The sequence below is a fragment of the Lissotriton helveticus genome, chromosome 3_1, assembly GCF_964261635.1.
Source record: "Lissotriton helveticus chromosome 3_1, aLisHel1.1, whole genome shotgun sequence".
In the NCBI taxonomy this organism is placed as follows: domain Eukaryota; kingdom Metazoa; phylum Chordata; class Amphibia; order Caudata; family Salamandridae; genus Lissotriton; species Lissotriton helveticus.
In genome coordinates this window covers 94,082,716-94,098,569 of record NC_136061.1, presented here as the reverse complement: position 1 = coordinate 94,098,569, position 15,854 = coordinate 94,082,716, and the positions used below count along the sequence as shown (strand labels likewise).

Genomic DNA, 15,854 nt, shown 5'->3' with positions numbered 1-15,854 from the left:
ATGTATGAATAGTGGACCATGTGGCTGCTTTACATATTTCCTCTAGTGGAATGTTCCCTAGGAAAGCCATGGATGCTCCTAACTTGCGCGTGGAGTGTGCACGTGGAGGAATCGTTAAAGTGTGTTTAGCTTTTTCATAGCAAATCTGTATACACTTAACGATCCATCTGGCTATTCCTGATTTTGAAATGGGATTGCCTTTATGCTGTGGAGCGAAGGCGACGAACAGTTGTTTCGTTTTCCTGAAATCTTTAGTTTTGTCAATATAATACATGAGTGCCCTTTTCACATCTTATGTGTGTAGGCAACATTTTCTGGATTTGGGTAGAAAACCGGCAGTTCTATGGTTTGGTTCATGTGGAACTGCGAAATTACCTTAGGCATAAAAGTGGGATTTGTACGTAAAACAACTCTGTTTGGGTGAACTTGTATGAATGGCTCTTGAAGAAATGCGTTACTTACCTGTAACAGCAGTTATCCAGTATTGGTGTCTTTCATAGATTCACATGCCTGAATCAATACCCGTCGTCGAGATGGGAGCCCCGGTAATAGAAAAGTAATGTCCTATAGACATACATAGAGAAAAATAGGCCTAAGGGCCTTGCCTTAGTAGCCTATCTATGTACTTTTGTAAAAAGGACCAAATTTCCAAAGGTAGCCAATCAGCTACCACCTCCCTCTAGAACCTTCCTGCCAGGAGCCTCAGTCTCTCAGATTTTCGTACGCACCAAGCTAGGTAGACGTAACATATGCTCTGTAGTGAGAGATGAGTCCTTCCTGGGGAGGTGGGAGGGTTGCATGTGAATCTATGAAAGACACCAATACTGGATAACTGCTGTTACAGGTAAGTAACGCATTTCTTATCCAGTATTATGGGTGTCTTTCATAGATTCACATGCCTGAATCAGAATAGCAAGCAATACATTATGCACATATGCGATGGAATATAACAGTCTGAGATAATACATATCATGTGACTAGATACCATCAGTAATATAAAGAGTAAAGTAAATAAATGTGCATACCATTGCAGGACGGTGGGAAGTAGGAAGGCTCATCTTACTGGAAGAGATGGCGAAGTACAGCTTGGCCCACAGCTGCATCCTGCATCAGTTCCGTGTCCAGGCAGTAGTGTCTGGTAAAGGTGTGCGGCGATTTCCAGGTGGCCGCTCTGCAGATGTCCAGAATCGGTACACCAGCGAATAGTGCTGCCGATGTGGACACAGCTCTCGTGGAATGTGCTCGGACTGAGGAATGTAATGGACGTCCGGCTTTGTCATGACAAAATGCAATTGTTGCCGATATCCATCTGGAAATGGATTGTTTGGAGAGTGGCATGCCTTTTCTCGGCCTGCTGAAGGCAACGAAAAGTTGTTTGGTCTTTCTGAAAGCTTTCGTTTTGTCCAGGTAAAATTTTAGACATCTCTTAATGTCCAAAGAGTGAAGAGATCTTTCCGCCACTGTGCCTGGGTTCGGGAAGAATGAGCGAAGCACAAGTGGTTCATTGAGATGGAAGTCCGAGGGGACTTTAGGAATGAAACGGGGGTTGGTTCTCAATATGACTCTGTCCTCTCGAAATTGCAAGAAAGGATCCTGTATCGAAAGAGCTTGCAACTCACTGACTCTTCTGGCTGATGTTAAAGCTAAAAGAAGTGCAGTTTTCCAGGAAATGTATTTGATTTCAGCCCTATGGATAGGTTCAAATGGATGTTTCATTAATTGATTGAGTACAATATTCAGATGCCATGTTAGTGGTATTCGTCTTGGTCTAGGGAAAGATCTGTAAAGCCCTTTAAGAAACTGTTTTATCAGTCTGTTGGACCATAGTGAAGGGCCTTTTGAAGACCTTGTGAAGCGTGAGATTGCTGCCAGGTGTACCCTGATGGAAGCATGCGCAAGACCTGTTTGGGCTAGATGCAGGAGATAAGGCAGTATCTGCTCTGGAGTGATCCTGAAAGGGTGTATATTGTTGTCTTTACACCAAATACAAAATCGTTTCCATTTCAAGGAATAAGTTTTGTTCGTGCTAACTGCTCTTGCTTTAGCTAGGACTTCCTTGCACTCCTGCGGGATGCTTAGGTGACAGAATTCTCGGTACTCAGGAGCCAAGCCGATAATCTGAGAGATTTCAGATTCGGGTGGAGTATCTGGCCTTTGGACATCGAGAGTAGAGAGGGATGTTGAGGCAGTTGGATTGATGGACGGACTGAGAGGCGACGGAGGTCCGCGAACCAATGTTGTCTCGGCCAGTATGGGGCAATGAGAATCAATGTGCAATGTTCCATTTTCATCTTCCGGATGACTCTGCTCATCAGGGGAAATGGCGGAAATGCATACGCAAACACGTTGCGCCATGCGATGGAAAATGCATTTCCTAATGACCCCTGTTGGGGATGCCAACTTGCGAAGCTGTGGCATTTTTTGTTCTCCTTGGTGGCGAAGAGGTCTATTTGTGGTTTTCCCCATGCCGAGAAGATGTTGTCTAGAACTTGTTGGTTCAGTTCCCATTCGTGGGACATTGACCTCTGTCTGCTGAGAGCGTCTGCTATGACGTTGTCTTTTCCTGGGACATACTCTGATGTTAATGTGATGTTGTTGAGCAGTAGCCAGTTCCAAATTTTTTGTGATTCGCGAGACAGCGTCAGCGAGCGTGTCCCTCCCTGCTTGTTTAAGTAGTGCATTGTGGTCGTGTTGTCCGTCCTCACTAGCACTGCTGAATTTTTGATGCGAGGGAGGAATGCCTGCAGGGAGTGAAGGACTGCACGTAGCTCTAGGAGGTTGATACGCAGAGCCTTCTCTTGCTCCGACCATCTGCCGCTGATTTGTAAGTCTTGAAGGACTGCACCCCATCCTTCGAGAGATGCGTCCGTCGTTATGACGTGTGGAGTTTCTGGTAACAAGAACGTGAGACCTTTGGATAGGTTCTTGAGCTTCATCCACCAACCCAGCGTCTCGGATATTTGTCGAGTGACGACAATGTGATCCTCGAAGGAATCTGTACATTGGGTCCACTGTTTGGTCAGGGCCTCCTGAAGGGGGCGCATTCTGAGCCGACAGTGAGGGATGAGTAGAATGCAGGAAGACATCATCCCTAGAAGAGATTTGAAAATCCTTACTTTGATGGTTGGTTTTGAAGATATTGCGGTAGCTAGAGTCATCAGTTTGTTTTTTCTTTCCAGAGACGGGAAAGCTTTGGAGGAAATGGTGTTTATAGTGGCCCCCAGAAATGTGATTATCCTGGTGGGTTGTAAAGTAGATTTTTCGAAGTTGAGAGTCAAACCTAGGTTCCGGAAAATATCGAGACAGGCGTTGGAAGACAGCTGCGCGTCGGTGAGAGACGGTGCTTTCACCAGCCAGTCGTCCAGATAGGGGAAGACCTGGTGATTCTGTTGTCTCAGGTAAGCTGCCACAGGAGCCAGGCACTTTGTAAAAATGCGAGGCGCTGATTTGAGGCCAAATGGGAGGACACAAAATTGGTAGTGGAGACCTGCTACTTCGAATCGTAGGAATTTTTTTTGTGTCGTCTGTGTATTGGGACATGGTAATATGCATCTTGCAGGTCCAAAGATGTCATAAAGTCTCCTTCCTCCAGGGAGCCTAGGATTTCCTGGATAGTCACCATTCGAAACGATTTGCTTTTCAGGAAGGCATTGAGCGCCCTGAGATCTAAAATGGGCCTCCATTTCTTCTTTTTCTGTTGGATTAAAAAGAAGCGGGAATAAAATCCCTTTCCCTTTTGAGCTGATGGGACTCGCTCTATTGCTCCCTTTTTTTATCATGGAAGAGATTTCCTTCAGTAACATACGAAGGTGTTTGTGATGATGTTTGTGAGGAGGGGTTAACGGTGGTATGGAGTTGAATTCCAAGGTGTGACCGTGTTGAATCAATTGTAGTACCCACCGATCCGTCGTGATCATTTTCCAATTTTGGAGGAAATGTGTCAGCTTGCCACCAATTTTGAGCGGACAGGATGGTGGGGGGACTGGCTGCGGGAAATGGTCATTGTCTTCCGCCAGCAGTTTTCTTTTGCGATTTGCCCCTGAAGTTCTGTCTCCCGTAGGGGGTCTGACGACTTTGTTGTTGCTGTCGCTGCGGGTATTGTGAGCGATTTTGATTATATGAGTATGTGGATTTGCCTTGATAGGTTCCTCTGTATGTGGATTGTCCTCTTCCTCTGTGCCCTCGAAAGGACTGGTTTCTGAATTATAAAGTCCCGAGGGCCCTTGCAGTATCGGTGTCTTTCTTAATCGTCTGCAAGGCTTCATCTATTTTAGCTCCAAATAGTTGTTGTCCGTCATAGGGCATATCTACAACTTTGGTTTGTACCTCTTGCCTGAAGGACGTCGCTTTGAGCCATCCTTGTCTGCGCAAAACTGCGGCGCCTGCAAGCTGTCTGAAGCCTGTCATGGCGACATCGACAGCTGAATCTATGATTTCTGATGCTGACATTTGACCTTCATGAAGGAGTGCCTGGACCTCATTTTTCAAGTCGTCAGGCACGTGCGTGAGATATGGAGCAATATCTTCCCATAGTTGCCTATTGTATCTGCCCAGCAGAGCAATGGCGTTGGCCACTTTGACCGTCATGGCTGACGTTGTGGAGAAGCGTTTGCCTATGCCATCCAATTACCTGCCCTCCTTGTCTGGTGGTGCTGACAGTGGCGAGGATGGGTTTCTGGAGTTCTTCTGGGCGGCTTGAGTGACGACCGAATCTGGTTTTGGATGTGAATTAAAACAAGTGGCTGCCGTTGACGGAGCTCTGTATTTTTTGTCCAGTCTAGGGACCACTATTGAAACAGATGCAGGAGTTTGCATGAGTTGTAGCCCCTGTTCCCAGATATGTTCTATTATGGGAATGGACCGTGCCTCCTTCCTTATGGGGTCTTTGAAGTCATACAAGAAACAATCCGTTACTTTTGTTTCCATTGCCATGTGAAATCTAGTGGCCGCTCTCTCTATTAAATTGTGGAATCCACCGATATCCACTGGTGGAGAGTCTGATGTGCTGGGTTCCGGTGTGGCCGGAGAATGAGCAACGTAATCCTCATCATCTCTGTTTTGAGAGAGGTCATCTCTAACCTCACCTTCCTCAGGAGGTTCGTCGTCATCAGAGGATTGTATGTTGTGAACCTGTTCATTATCTTGAGGAATAACCAAAGGTGCTGGTCTTGCCCTTGGTGATCTTTGCTGTTTGGAAGATTCTTGAGAATTGTCATGTGAAGGTGTCGCCGACGATTCTGGGAATCGCTTTTTATAGTCTGTGATCAGGAATTGAAGATCATTAACTATCTCAGCCGGCAATACGATCATTGGAGTGACTTGAGTATGTACCTGAGCCCGAACAGTTTCTTCCGTAAAAATAACATCATCTCCGTCATCGTCAGTACTCTGGCATTTGACATTGAGATCTGACGGGCTAGTAGCTTGTTCGAATTGTTCATCATCTGATTCGTCAGCTTGTAGTATGTGAGAAGGAAGCAGTGATTGAACCCTACTGGGTGATGTCAATTCGGGCGTAATAGGGAGTTTGGTGACCTTTTTTGAAGGAATTAACTCCGCTTTTTTCCATGGCGTCGATGATGTCGTCGTCGACGAGGTCGTCGACGGTGTCGTCGACGGTATCGACGTCGATCGTTTTTCAAGCGTCGAGTGTCCCTTCGCCGATGAAGCTGTCGTCGACGTGGTGGTCGTCGACGGTGCGGCTGTCGACGATGTCTTCGTCGACGCGATCGTCGACGGTGCCTTCGCCGTCGTCGATGCGGTCGTCGACGGTACTTTCGCCGTCGTCGATGTGGTCGTCGACGGCAGTTTTGTCGTCGGCGGCGTAGTAGCCGTCGACGGTGCATTTGTCGTCGGCGGTGCTCCTACCGTCGTCGGTGTCTTCGTCGACGATGCGGTGGACGTTGACTGAATTCTCGTCGACGATGTCGGTGTTTTCTGTTTTGTCGACGTCGATGGTGATGACGACGGAGATTTGACAAACGATTGCTGTTTTTTTAATAAGTACAATCGACGATATTGGCTTACCCGTCGTCGACGAGTGGGTGGTCGTCGTAGTTGAAGTTAAGGCTGACGATGCCACCGTCGTCGAGACTGTCGTCGATGTGGAAACATAGTTCGTTTTTCTTGAAGAGAATGTCATGGAAGTAGACGACGAGGACTGCGATGGCTTTCTGAAGGTTGCAGCATCCTTCACAGACGTGTCAGATCTTGCCTCAGAAGACTTTGAAGTAGTCTTTTTGTGAGGGACGTCTGGATGGCCAGGGGAAGCCTCCCTTGGCCTTTTTAAGGACAGTTTTGAGGAAACTGAAGCCATTTCACTGCCCTCCGAGGAGAGCACCTCATCATCTCTGGTTTTGAGTCTGTTCAACCAGAGGAGCAGTCTGCCTTCTCTATCCTTAAGTGTTTTGGAAGAGAATGTTCTACATACCCTGCAGTCCTTTACTGTGTGGTCAGGGTAGAGGCAGTAGAGGCAAGTCTCATGCTTGTCGTCGACGTGCAGTCTCTTCTTGCCACAAGAAGAACAAGCTCTGAAGAGTCCTTTTTTCTGTTGTTCAGCCATAGTTGAAATATAATCCAAGTTTTTTGAAGAAAAGTAGAGAATTTGAAGAAACCTGAGGAGAGCTCAGGTGGGGACTCCCTAGCACAACGTGCGGTAGAAAATCTGAGAGACTGAGGCTCCTGGCAGGAAGGTTCTAGAGGGAGGTGGTAGCTGATTGGCTACCTTTGGAAATTTGGTCCTTTTTACAAAAGGACATAGATAGGCTACTAAGGCAAGGCCCTTAGGCCTATTTTTCTCTATGTATGTCTATAGGACATTACTTTTCTATTACCGGGGCTCCCATCTCGACGACGGGGAATGATTCAGGCATGTGAATCTATGAAAGACACCCATAATACTGGATAATGGTTAGCGCCTGGAGTTCACTAACTCTTCTGAGTGAGGTAATGGCTACTAAGAAAGCCACTTCACAGGAATGTAGAGGTTCGAAGGGTGGCACCATGAGTCTTGTGAGAACCAGGTTGAGGTTCCAGACTGGTGAAGGTGGAAGTCTTGGAGGGATTACTCTCTTGAGTCCCTCAAGAAAGGCTTTAATTGCAGGTACTCTGAATAGGGATAGATGCTGCCTGTTCTGCAGGTAGGCTGCTACTGCGGATAGATGTATGCGGATGGAACTGTAAGCCAGATTACATCTGTATAAATGCATCAGATAACAAATAATGTTCTAAATAGATGCATCTAGTGGGTTAATGTCATTATTGTTGCAATATACGACAAACCTTTTCCATTTCGCCGCATAACATGCTCTAGTCGTGGGTCTTCTTGCCTCCTTTATGATATTCATGCAGTCTGGGGGCAAGTTGAGGTATCCAAATTCTAGGACCTCAGGAGCCAGATCGCCAGGTTGAGCTGTTGCGGATCTGGGTGCTGAATTTCGCCATGGCTCTGCGTCAAAAGTCTGGGCGTTAGTTGCAGCCGTTGATGAGGCACCACGGAAAGTTCCACGAGCGTGGTGTACCACGGTTGGCGTGCCCACGTTGGAGCAACCAGGATGAGTGTCATCGACTGTTGCCTCAGTTTGCGTGCCACTAGCGGAATCAATGGCGCTGGGGGAAAAGCGTACGCAAACTTGCCTGACCAGTTCATCCATATCGCATTGCCCTGTGACTGCGGAAACCTGGCGGCGAAGCTTCGGCATTTTGTGTTTTCCCTTGTGGCGAATAGGTCTATCTCTGGATGACCCCACTGATGGAAGTACGGCTGGAGTACTGATGGATGTAACTCCCACTCGTGCATCTGGTGGCTGTGCCTGCTGAGCAGGTCCGCCATTTGGTTGTCCTTGCCTGGGAGGTGTTCCGCCATGAGGAAGATGTTCCTCTGAATGGCCCACTTCCACATGCTCTGAGCCAGGTGAGACAACTGTGGAGAGTGTGTTCCTCCCTGCTTCTGTATGTAGTACATGGCAGTCATGTTGTCCGTCCGGATCAACACGACTTTGTTGCAAAGATGTACGCTGAAGGCTTTTAGTGCCATGAAGATTGCCATCAGCTCTAGAGGGTTGATGTGCATCTTCTTCTGCTGTGTCGTCCATAGTCCCTGCACCGTGTAATGGAGTACATGAGTTCCCCATCCCTGGAGAGATGCGTCCGTCGTCAGTATAATCTGTGGCACAGGCTCCTGGAACGGTCGGCCCTTGCAAAGGTTTTGTGTATTCCACCAATGCAGAGAGTTGTATGCCCGACCGCTCACCAACACTTAGTCTTTTAACTGCCCTTGAGCCTGGTTCCACTGACGTGCCAAGCACTCCTGAAGCGGGCGCATATGTAGTCTCGCATGCGGGACTATGAAGATGCAGGAGGCCATCATGCCTATCAACTGCATGAACACTCGTGCCTGAAGCGAGTGTTGAGGTCTGAATCTTTGTATCAGCAATTGCATGCTGTGTATCCACACTGAATTTGGCTGAGCTTTGGCTGCCAGAGTGTCTATCGTAGCGCCCAGGTACTGCCGTACGCGGGCGGGTTTAAGATGTGACTTGGAGTAATTCAGTGAGAATCCCAGATCGTGAAGGAGGTGAATGGTGTGGGACACGTGGCTGGCACACAGCTGGGCCGACTTTGCTTGAATAAGCCAGTCGTCCAGATAAGGGTAGACATTTATGTGCTGTCTCCTTAGGTGTGCCGCCACTGTCGCCAGACACTTGGTGAATACTCTGGGTGCCGTCGTCACTCCGAAGGGGAGGACCTTGAACTGGTAGTGTTGATCCAGAATGGTGAACCGGAGATACTTTCTGTGGGAAGGGTGCATGGGAATGTGGAAGTACGCATCTTTGAGATCCAGTGTTGCGAGGAAATCTCCCTGACTTAAAAGCGGTAGGACTTGCTGTAAGGTGAGCATGTGAAAGTGCTCTGAAAGAATGTATTGGTTCAGAGGTCGCAGGTCGAGTATGGGCCTGAGAGACCCGTCCTTTTTTTGGAATCAAGAAGTACAGAGAGTACACCCCTGATCCTTGCTCCGCTAGAGGTACGAGCTCTATGGCTCCTTTTTGCCGCATACTGACGACCTCTTGCTGCAATAATAGTAAGTGCTCTACGGACATAGGACGGTGTCTTGGTGGAATGTTGGGTGGAGTGGCTGTAAGCTCTAGACAATACCCGTACTGTACAATATCTCGTACCCACCTGTCTGTGGTGATGGATTTCCATACAGACAGGAACTGTTGTAGTCCCCCCCCCTCCCCCACCCTCCCCCCGACAGGTGTTCGATGGTCGGAGGGCAGTGACAAGGCGTAACTGTTTGGTATTGGCAGAGGATCTGGAGTTGTTGTTTCCTCTTCCTCTGCCCTTGATGTTATTTCCTCTATATCCACCCCTGGGATTTTTATTGTAGGTGGATTGTGTACCTCCCTTGTTATACTGCGTTTGTTGGGTGTTTTGGCCCCTTGAGGGTCCCCTGTTATTGGAGCGACGAAAGGAACCACCCCGAAACTGCTGTGACTGCAGACCTCCCATGGATTTTGCAGTTTCCGTGTCTTAATTTTTTCTAGGGTGGCATCAACTTCAGGGCCAAACAAGAAGTCAGTGTTTACTGGCTGATTAAGAATGGTGGTCTTTATTTCTGGTTTGAAACCAGAGATCCTCAACCAAGCATGTCGCCTTAGCATGACGCTAGTGTTTATAGCCCTAGCTGCAGTGTCAGCTGTGTCTAGTGCACACTTGATGGAAGCGTTGGAGATCAGCTTCCCCTCCTGAACCAACAGCTCTGCTCCTTCCTTGAATTGTTCTGGGAGGTGCTGTAATAATGTCTCCAGAGTATCGTAGTGTGACCTATCATATCTGGCCAGAAGCGCCTGAGTATTAGCAATACGCCAGATGTTTGCAGCCTGTGCTGCCACTCTTTTGCCAGATGTTTCCAGTATCTTTGACTCCTTATCAGGCGGAGGCGCCTCTCCCGTTGTCTGCGAGTTCGCCCTCTTTCTTGCATTTGCAACCACCATAGAGTCCAAAGGCAATTGACCTTTAATATAGGTAGGATCCACTGGCGCCGGCCTATACTTCTTTTCTATCCACGGCTTAACTACTCTTGCTCTAGTATTTTCTTTGAAAATGTCCGTGGCGTGTTTAAGAACACCCATGAGCATTGGTAGTGTCTTTACTGTTCTTTCGGAAGTTGAGAACGTGTCCACAAGGAAGTCCACTTCCACAGTATCACTGTGAAGATCAACGTCATGATTTAACGCAGCTCTTTCAATCAGAGCGTTGAAAGCTGTAGTGTCTTCAGTTGGTGATGTTTTGACATTGTAGACCATAGTATCAGGGTCATTTTGCGTGTTGCCTGGGTCAGCAGGGTCTGCCCATGGGTGGTTCTGATCATCACGACCAGTGTCCATCACATCGTCACCTGCATCATTAACATCGTCACATGCCCCTGCATCCGAGTATGTAGGGGAAAAGGATTGAGGCTCCTGCTCATAGGTTTGCAAGTGTTCAACCATCACTGGTGACGCAGGTGATCCCCTCTTTTTCTTAAGAAGAATCCTGAAATTCTCCATGGGTTTTTCTGGGACTATTTTCCTTTTGTAGACATTTATTTTATTTTAATTTCTTATATCGCGCTGGAATCAATCCCATGGGGTATCTCCGCGCTTTGCCTGCCAGCGTGTGTTAAAGGGACAGAAGTGCTTTAGAGGGACTGAAATGCTTCCTGAAAGAGGAATGTTTTCAACGCCTTTCTGAAGGCCAGATGATTGATGTACATCCTCATTTCTGTAGGAAGTTTGTTCCACAGGGCGGGGCCAACTGATGAAAAAGCTCGGTCTCCCTGCCTAGCTCTTTTTGTTGGAGGGGGTTTCAAAAGGGCTTGGTTGCTTGAGCGAAGCGAGCGGCTGGGTTGGTACAGTTCAACAGATTGGGATAGATATTTGGGGCTGTTCCCATATAAACATTTGTGAACCGTGCAGCATATTTTAAAACTGATGCGCTGTCGTATCGGGAGCCAATGTAACTCCATCAACAAAGGCTTAGAGGGGGTCCTAGCCTGCACACCCATGACCAGTCTAGCCGCCGTATTCTGGACCACCTGCAAACGACCTACTGCATCAGCATTTGCTAGCGTCAGCAGGCCGTTGCAGTAGTCTAGGCGGCTAGTGACCAAAGTCTGCACGAGTGTCTTCCTATAGGTATCAGGAAGATAAGGAAATACTCGCCGTAGAAGACCAATGGTAAAGAAGCACAGTCCTGCAGTGTGATTGACATGCTCCTTAAGGGTCAGTTTTTGGTCAATCTTGACCCCTAGATTTTTTACATGGGGCTTTGAAGTGGGAGCTGGGCCTAGGTCCAGCGGCCACCATTCAGGAGACCATAGAAGGCTCGCCCTACCGAAGAGCATAACCTCAGTTTTTGCAACGTTACATTGGAGGCAATTGGCGGCCATCCAATGTGACACTGCCCTCATACCCTCAGCAAAATTTTCCTGGACTGTAGGACCAAGGGAGCTGAAAGGGTAGAGGAGCTGGGTGTCATCAGCGTAGGAAACTGGTATGAACCCATACTTCCGCACAATCTCAGCAAGGGGGGCCACATATACATTGAATAATGTAGGGCTGAGGCATGAGCCTTGTGGCACCCCCTTCGTGAGCGCCTTCGAGGTGGAGCGATAGGGGCCCAGGCTGACAGATTGCGATCTCCCTGAGAGAAAACTCTCCAGCCAGGATAGAGCTAAGCCTCCAATTCCCACTCCCTGCAAGCGGCTGAGAAGGATGTTATGAGACACGGTATCAAAGGCCGCAGACAGGTCCAACAGCACTAATATCATAGACCCTCCTCTATCCTGTGACATTTTGATCTTATCAGTCACAGATAGGAGGGCCGATTCAGTGCTGTGGTTGGGCCTGAACGCAGATTGAGATTGGTCCAGGCCCCCTGTCGCCTCGATAAAGTTGGAAAGGATGGTATTAGCGTGTTTCTCAGCCAGCTTGCTAATAAAAGGGAGAAGGGAGATAGGGCGAAGGTTGGAGAGCTCTGACCAGGGAAGGGTGGAATTTTTCCGTATAGGGTTCACAACCGCTTCCTTCCAAGGTTGTGGAAGTTGTCCTTTGGCAAAGGAAAGATTCATAAGCTCCCGAATGGTAGGGCCTAATGATTCCACCAGAGGGGAGATCATTTTTGCAGGGATCAGATCAGTGGGGGAGCCAGTCTTCATGTTACCAATAAGGGTGGTCAGATCTTTTAAGGTAACTTCTGGGATTGCATGGAGCGTTTTGTCAGGGGTCGTTGAGGGGGGGGGGGGGGTCTCAGGATCCATAGTCTCCAGAGAACCTGTAACTTTCATAATTTTCTTATATATCCCCTCAATTTTTTCCTCAAAGAATTGGGAGATGTTGTTGCAGAGATCTTGAGAAAAAACATCCGGGCTCTCACATATTACAGGGTTGGTAAAGGACTGTATGATTTTAAATAACTCTCGAGTGGAGTTACCTGCCTCTGTTATTTGGGAGGTAAGACTGACTTTCCTTGCTTTTTTGACGTTTTTATAGTAGGTAGTCATAGATGTTAAGTAGCAATCTTTGTCTTCCTCCTTATGTGTTCGTCTCCATAGTTTTTCCAATCTCCTGCACCCTTGTTTTTCTATTTTGAGGGCCTCAGTGTACCTTGCTTCCCTTTTGGCTGTGGTAGGTTGTTTGACTACTTTTTGAGGAGCCAGGGCGTTAATGGCTTCCATCAGTGAGGAGTCAAATTTTGAGAGAGCTGTCTCAATATCATCCAAGTTTGTAAAGACTGGCTGTTTCCAGACTTGGGTAAACCTATCCGGGGTGACTTTATGCCATGGCCTACGTTTGGTCATTTGCGTGGTGGATCAGTTAATGTGTTCGGGTAGATGGAGAAAGGAGAAGTCTAACATTTTGTGGTCCGACCAGTAAATATATTTGGGAGGGTAGCAATGAACATTAGGAAGGGTAGTAAAAATTAAATCCAAAGTGTGGTCACCAGAATGAGTGGGGCCACTACTTCGGAGATGAAGACCCAACAAAGCCAGATCTGCCAGGAGTGCAACAGTGTCGGGGTGGTCTACAATATCAATATGAAAATTAAAATCACCTAGTAGAATGAAGTTTTCTTTCGTTTTCATATGTGGAGCTAGAAGTTCTGTCAGAGCTAGAGAGAACCCAGCATTGGGTCCGGGTGGGCGATACACTAGGGCTCCTTTCCAGTGAATCTTAGGGCTGACTTTCAAATGAAAGATAATTAGACAGACTCCCCGTTTCCGAGTCGATGAACTTCCTCGTTTCTCATTCCTCTGTCTTGTATGCAGGCCTGTGTGTCAATGCAGGTCGGCATATGGGGTCAACGCTCTGTTTTGGCTCGGACATCTTCGGTCTCACTGCCGGTGGTAAACCGTATTTTATTGGCGCCGACGTAGCGGTGACCAACTTGGAAGTCATGACCTTCTTCGGTCCGGCCGACAAAGCCTTGTCTCTGATTCTTTGAATCGACTCCCCGACGTGTCGGGTCATGTCTTGGGCCTTATGCGCCGCGTCTGAATCTGACTGTGAACCGACGTTAGTCTCCGGTCCCGTTATTGACCGAGGAGTGGAGCTCTGTCTCGATTCGAGCTGCGTAGCAGCTCTCTTCGGTGCCGACGACTTCGACTCGAAGATCTTCACCGTGGCCTTCGGCGCCCCGCTACTCGAGTCGAGGGCCTTCTGGAAGCTCTCCGCATCGAAGTCCCTCATTTGTTTCGTCCGCTCCAAGGGTTTTGAGGCCTTGGCGCCGACCAGAGCCAGTTGCACTTTCTGTTTAGATTTCGACTGTGCTGGCTTCGGTTTCGTTTTGCTGAGATCAACCAAAGTTGGTTTCGAAACCGATGGCTCAATGATAATGTTCGAAGCCGGGCCTTGTTGCGTGGCTGTAGATCTTGGGTAAGGCCTTATGGTGATCCCTCGACCTGAGCCGTATTGATAATATGTCCATCGGCCCCCGTATCGACGGTTGGGCCTAGCTCCTCTGAGCTATCTTCCTCGGCCCCAAGGGCCTGAACGTCGACGTCTCCTACCTCGTCGACGAATTCATAATTCTCCTCGTCTTCCAGACACTCCTGTTCATCGGCCTCATAGTCGGATCCATGCACGGATCCCCGCTCCGATGCATCATCTCGGTCCGGTATCTAGACGACCTCTTCGTCTCCGGTCCCGAAGATATTATCTGGTTCCGGCGCAGGCCTCTTCGATTGCAATCGAGCCTCGCGTCGGGTCCGAAGAGTCTTCTTTGATCTGAACCTGGCACAGGCCATACATTGGTCTTCATTGTGGTCCGGTGATAAGCATTTGTTGAACACAGGGTGGACGTCGTTGTGCGCATATTTTGCGTTACAAAGCGGACACTTTTTAAAAAGGCCTCGACTCTCCATCGTCCATGAAACTCGAAGCGAGAGGTTAATGAAGCCGTCCGATAGTCGATGTCCAGTAGATAAACGTTATCGATACCGACGCTCGCGAAAGCCTTTTGGCTTTGAGAAAAAGTTTCCCAACTTGAGCTAAGATTTTAACATCCGAACCCAATGGCAGAAAAAAACAATCTGAGGATGGAGAGGATGCCCATGCGCACTGTAGTCCAGGGGAGGAGCCACCTTTCCCGTGATACTTCGAAGACTTCTCCAGGACAACAATGTGCAATCATCCAGACCCAACACTAGGCGGCGCTCTAATGCAATAGATATGAATTCAGCAGCCCACATGCCTCGAACCAATAGTTACTCTTCTAAAATGCAGAACAGAAAGTAGTTGCTGGTAAAAGAACATTGCTTAAACTTGAAATTGTAGTCCTTAGACATGTGCATCTTCATTTTACTGATGATCAGAGAAAAACGCTGCATATGATCAGGCTCTGCGAACAATTCAACAACAATCTGTACAATAGCCTATATTTTTAAAGAAAAATAGCTAACAGCAAAAGAATTTACCAACATACAACAGCTTGATATATAATAACTAGTTCCTTTTTAAAAGAAGGCTAAGGATTAGAATTAAATGATCAGCAAGCAACACTAAAATAAACATAACTACTTTTAAGGATGCCGGGCATTACCTGCAGCTATTAAGGAAAGCACTTGAAGGTGACGGTCTATTCTTCTGTTGCAACAATCTCTGAACACACCAAATTCCTGCTAACAATGCTCTCTGTACGTTTCTAAGGGCCTTTTGCATGACTTGATAAAAGGGTTTTATTTACTTTATCAACTGTATTTCCTTTCATAATTTTGATTGCCACCATAACCAAGAGGGAGAGTCTCCCTTTAGGACTCAAGGGCTATGCCCTCCTTTAGAATCAATGAGGACTTGTAACACAAGCTGATCATCAAGAGTGGTATCCAGGCATTGAGTGGGACTACTCAAACAGCCAGGTCTTAAGTCCACTTCTGAATTCAGCGAGGGAGGTAGGGGCTCGGAGGTGGATGGGGAGTTTCTTCCAGGCTTTGGCTGCGAGGTGGAAGAAGGAGTGTCCTCCGGTATGGGTAGTATGGATGCGGGGGAATGTGGCAAGGGGCACTGAGGCAGTCTGCAGGTGTTGGTGGAAGGTCAGGAGGTTGTTCAGGCATTCGGGTCCTGTGTTGTGGAGGGCTTTGTAGGAGAGCATGAGCATCCTGAAGTGGCATCTCTTGACAGAGCCAGTGCAGGCTACGGGGGCAGAGTTGGAGGGGAGGTTGAAGGAATGTTTAGGCCAGTCCAGGAGGATTCTTGCTGCTGTGTTCTGGATTGTTTGGAGGTGCTTGAAGAGGAGGGTGGTGGTTCTGGCATTTAGGGTGTTCCAGTAGTCCAGTCTACTAGTGTGGAAGGCTTGAGTGAGAGTTCTTCTGG

General features: G+C 47.9%; 1 protein-coding gene across 4 annotated transcripts in view; it reads right to left on the bottom strand.

The window, feature by feature from the left end:
• The window catches only part of PAFAH1B1 (platelet activating factor acetylhydrolase 1b regulatory subunit 1), a 593,618-nt gene that overhangs the window by 332,647 nt on the left and 245,117 nt on the right, over positions 1–15,854 (bottom strand). The gene's annotated exons all lie outside the window — the stretch shown is intronic.